Here is a 5,513-nt window from a genome sequence, read left to right as displayed (position 1 = left end):
ACGATCAAAAGTTGTGTATCTAAGTTGACGTAGTATGTTGATTTGATCTATTATACTAAAAAACCACATTCATGCACGTGAAATATCATAATAATGCTAGATCTTGATTCAGCGATTGCACGATAAATTATATCCATCGAAGAGGCAAAAGACATATGTTCATCGATGTATTGGAATTTGGAGGTTGAATATGATAGCAAGGAAAACATTTGTATGATCCTAAAATGTCACGCCATTTTCACTCCGAACAAGTTAATTGATCCATTTAGTCAATTTATAAACAATAAATATACTTGTATAATCCTTTACCAAAAAAGTATACTTGTATAATTGTAGTTGAATTTTAACATCGAAAGTTTTGATAATAGCACATTTCCCCTCATAACGTTTTAATTAGATAGGGGAACTAATACCTCGTCTTGTTCAAGTCTATCTACTGCAGAAAGGAAAATTTCATTATTTCAAAACATTTGATAGTCTACATCAACTGTTATAATTATTTAAACTATTGAAGGAAGACAATGGCGGTTTAATTCCAATACTTGAACAACAACCATTTGAGCTAATGCAATTGAAAAGCAACGGTAGAATGACCCAAGCCCACCGAGGCAATTATACATCTATATCTGCAAATCGTAGATATTAATCAGTTGAAACTAATGATCGGGAGGAGGTGGCGAGTCCCGCACATTTCGCTCTGGCCGAGTCATTAGTTCACCAGCGCCATCCGAAGGCCGACTAGCGGAGGTCCCGGTTGCCGTTCCATCCTTCTCCGGTTCATCCAAAATGTACGTTGGAATTCTCCAAAAATAAATGTAAACTAGAATAAGCCAGCATTTCAGACGAAGGATAGGACGACGGTGGCTCGAAAAGAGCACAAGGTAAGGCATCGACATAAAAACCGAGATGATGAGGAGGAAAATGAGTCCCACAAAAAATAGGGTGTTAGCAAGCCAAGGGAGTTTGCCAACTGTTAACGTGACCCCAGTTAAGAAAGCGGCAGACATCGCCGGGAGTGAAATCATCATCAGAAATACTCCGTATTCGGCACCAGTTATCGCAACTGTGATGTCACTTTGCTGCGCAAATGAGAGGATGATGACTGCACTCATCGAGGAGAACATCGCGATGGTGTTGCAAATGGTGAATACCTGGAACATTCTCTTGTCCAGCATCACAGCCATTCCTCCACCATCTTTGGAGGCCGAGTCCGAGTTATCAAATCCTCCAGGAACTGCAAAACCTGCTGCGAAAGTCACAGTAGTCACAAGTGCTGCCACCACCAGACGGGTATTGATCACATCCTTCCACAGGCCCATCTTTAGTATATCTTCGCGCGACAATGCTATTAAAAACAGTTTATCTCGAGCTGTCGGCCGACGTATGTATGAGTCTTCGCTTACAGCTGATGCAGCTACCAGCACATGGCATGTCATTATCTGAGATAGGAAGCACATAAAAAGTTACCATAACGATAAGGGGAATGAACTCCGGAGTACTCGTTCAAAAGGGAAACTTCTACTTCTAATGATTAATGATTCGCATACAAGATATGCTTAACAAATGTATTATTAGTCTATGATATTTCAAGTAAGTTGATAAATATAAATTAGTGATTGTTCATGTTATCTACCTCGCGTAATGGAGGAAACTCTTTGCTGATGCGACGTAGAGTAATATGAAGAGCAGTCAAGCATTCGTGGTTCTGAAGGAGTGGTTTAATTCTTTCATCCAGCACAAGAGGGATCAAAGCAGCAGGTTGAAAATGCATCGCGGCCAAGTGCAAAGCTGTGTTTCCATCATGATCTCTATCATTTATCAGCTTCCCCAGATCTGGATGTCTGAGTATACGTCTCACTGCCGAGGCTCTCCCATATTTTGATGCGATGTGAAGAACGGTTTGTCCTTGCTTGTTTAGCATATATGATGCCGGATGTAGCGTCTCGACTAGATCAACATGACCCATCTTGCCCGCGATATGAATGGGAAGATCCCCCATTCATGTCCCATTCTCGGGCTAAATATTCAGTTTCTGGTTGTAAGAGATCGAATATTCGGCGCTGCTTGACGGAAGCAGCCAAATGGAATATATTACCGCTTCTGGAGTCGGTCATTGCAAATAGCTTCATGTTCGTTTTGAGTATCTTGTGGACTAAATCTGGGATCAGGCGCTCCAAGTTAGGACCACATCCGCATAAATTTTTTCGATGTAACAATTCACTACTAGGATGGATAGTCGCTGATGTTGGAATAGATTGCAATGCCGGAACTAGTTAGTGATATCGCCGTGTGCTGAGATTTTACTTTAAAATTCTTACTAAATTAAATGGCAATTTACATGGCATTTCCATTTCATGAAGTATTTATAGAGTCGGCAAATATACTGTACGGGAAAAGAAAATGGAAACATCATTTAAATAATCTAAGAGTTACTAAAATATGGTCCGAATTGTGACTACGCGCTAGAATAATGATAGAGAATGAAAGTTAGAGACTACATTCACATGAAAATGAAAGTTAAGGGATATCAAAATGAGTGATTACTAAACTTTGATTCAATGTTCAATGTGGCTCTTAACTTTTTTTTTTCCAATACGATTCCTAAAATTTGAAAAAAAAAAAAAGTTGCTTAATGTAATCCTTTCTTTAAGCGTGTCACTATGCCACGTGCGTTTTTTGACGTAAAGTACCACTTAGAATTTATTGAGCCAAAATAATGATGTGGATTCCCAATATGTATATAATGCCAGCAAGGCAAACCTAATAACGACAAGTTAATAGAAGTTATTGTCACACCAGCTAATAGTGTCAAAATTTTCATCGGAAAAACTAATTTGAATCTATTTTGAAAATCTAGTGAACAAAAAAAAATTCTAGGACCATATTAAATATTGAAAAGAGTTTAGGAATCATTTATGTCATTATCCCAGTAATGAAAAGAACCCTTTTTTTTTCTTTTTTTTTCAGTCGAACGACTGATGCATGGAGAAAGAAAAAATCAACCAAAATTCTTGCAACAGTCAATTTGACTTGTTTGGTGACTCTTATATCATGCTACGTCTAAATTAACAAACTACATAAATTAATATGGGAAAATTCCCCAAGTAAATTATTTCACGGACCAAGTGGCAAAGGTAAGCATTTTTTTGTCTTGTTTTTGTTTAATTAATGTAAGGAGAAATGGAAAGAAATTGGAGCTTTCTAATTAACAATGTGGTTGTAGGGGATAGAAGCAGGCAAGCATATGATGAGATGCCCCATTTGTATGAGGGAAGTGGGATAGATTTGGGGTCAAATGCTAAAAATCCTATAAAGTTACGGATGTATTTAAGGTGTTATTTAGTTACGGAATCCGATATCCAAACCTAATCAGTATTAGTGATTAAATGCTCATATTTTCTAGATATTTATTAGGTAATTTAATTAGTAAGTATGAACATTTTAATTCTACCTGGACTTGAGATGGTTTTGAGCTTAACCTAAGAGGTAAATCCAAAATCTGGAAAATGATAAATCATTTACCACTAAGTTTGCTCAAGATTCATCACTTCAAATAAATCTTTCCCCTTTTGTCATTGTTTAGAATATCGGTTCTGTTTGTGTATTTAAGATGATATTTTATGTGCTAATTTGAGTTAATTTGTTTACCAAAAGAATTACATGGCTGTTTACGAATACCCGATGATTATCCAAATACTTTAATAAGCAGGCTGGATCGGGAATTTTATGTGAAATATGTAATGGGGTTATGAGTAAGCACAAAATGTTGTTGCACATCTAGACATAGATATTACCCATAAGCATATTTAGGTACGTACCATAGTTATCATGCATAACGGCACCGTGAACGGGCGGCAAGCCTTGTATCTTGGATGGTTCAAGCGAGAGCGAAAATAAAACCTCGGTTATCGTGGGGTTCTCGGTGTCAGTGGCAAGGAACAGGGGAGATTTCTGTTCCGCGTTCATCAAATACACAAGCTCCAAATCTTCCCTCAACAAAAAGCGCACCATGTCGGCGTGACTATTAAGCACGGCCTCATGCAAAGCGGTGTTTCCATGTTTGTTTTTCATCCTCAGGATCAGGTTCTTGTCCTCCACGTTGGGGACGTCTCTTGCCCGACGAATCAACATCGCGGCAGCCCTAGGTCCCCCGACCTTGGCGGCCATCTGGAGGGGGGTATCTCCCCAATCATTTTGGGCGACTACGAGGTGGTCACCTGCACAATCAGCTAGGAGCGTTAGGATGTCATCCTTGCCCGTCCCGGCTGCAATGTGGAGTAGTGAACCCCTCGACAGGCCCTGGAAATTGAGAGCGGCAGACGGATCTGTTTGATCAGCTAGCCTTTCAATCGCAGAAATGAACTCTTCCACATCGGCGCCTTTGATAACATCCGCCAGGCTGCTCGCAACTGCGTACAAAGTTTCTGGTTGTTGTCGTGCGGCGATTCTTGCAGCCACCAGAGCATTATTCATTCTCTCCTTTCGGCTCCTCCAGATATCTTCTTTCAAAGAATCCATTTCATCCTTCTCGGCGTCCTCCTTGATCGGGTTGCTCATGCGAACGTCCTCCTCCCCTATAGATAGCTTTACATCCATCGAGGCTAACCTATGCAAGTAATGTAATAACTGCGAGGAAACAAGGATTGTGTAAGGAGACAGTATCATTTAAATATTCAATAATGCATTTTTATTTGAATTTAATAATTGATATTTCGTCCTACAAAATTTTGTATAGCATCAGAATAGAAAATTGAAAATAATTTTATCAAAAATATGTAACAATCCGACGCTTAAGTACACCATAAGTATCAAAATTTATGTATGGTGCTCACTTTAGTGCCAAAACTTTCAAAATGATCACTTAAGTATCAAATTTTTTTGAAAAACGATCACTTCAGTGCCTAAAATTTCAATACGATCACTTAACTACCAAATATTAAAAAAAGCCCATTTCGGTGTCAACTCCGGCGAGCCACGTCAATTCAAATATTAATAAAAAAAAAATAGGCTACGTTAGATTTTCGGTGAGTCACGTTAGCTCAAATAGGAGTTGTCACTGAAATGAGCGATTTTCAAAAAAAAAAAAAATTAGCTCTTAAGTTATTGTTTTGAAAGTCTTAATACTAAAGTGAGCACCGCACATAAGTTTTTACACTTATAGTGTACTTAGGCCCAATCTGAGTGTTCAGCAAGTTCTATATTTCTAACAAGGTAATATATGTACTTTTGTTGTAACTAAAGGAATTCAACTTGGATAGAGGAATAGGCATACTTAAAACGAATCTTTATAAATCTCGTTTGTGATTTCTCTAAACTTTTTAATTTCCATAGTTTATAAAAGCTAATTTACTTTGAAGCAGAAGCACAAATTTTTAACGGGATTGATTCTACAAGATTAGTATGTCTTTTCTTGCAAAGCCATCACCTCCCTCTTAATTGCTTATTCGGGCCTAACAAATGTCTTTAGAATTGGACAAATAACGAGAATATGATCTTAGTGAAAAAAAAGAAGA

At 38.1% G+C, this 5,513-nt stretch overlaps 1 pseudogene; it reads right to left on the bottom strand.

Moving 5' to 3' along the window:
• Positions 1-540: 540 nt before the first annotated feature.
• Positions 541-4,781, bottom strand: LOC115726766 (annotated as a pseudogene).
• Between the last annotated feature and the right edge of the window lie 732 nt (positions 4,782-5,513).

The sequence above is a fragment of the Rhodamnia argentea genome, chromosome 7, assembly GCF_020921035.1.
Source record: "Rhodamnia argentea isolate NSW1041297 chromosome 7, ASM2092103v1, whole genome shotgun sequence".
NCBI classification, from domain to species: Eukaryota; Viridiplantae; Streptophyta; class Magnoliopsida; order Myrtales; family Myrtaceae; genus Rhodamnia; species Rhodamnia argentea.
Note: the sequence above shows the minus strand (reverse complement) of the source record. Positions and strands in the feature narration are given on the sequence as shown.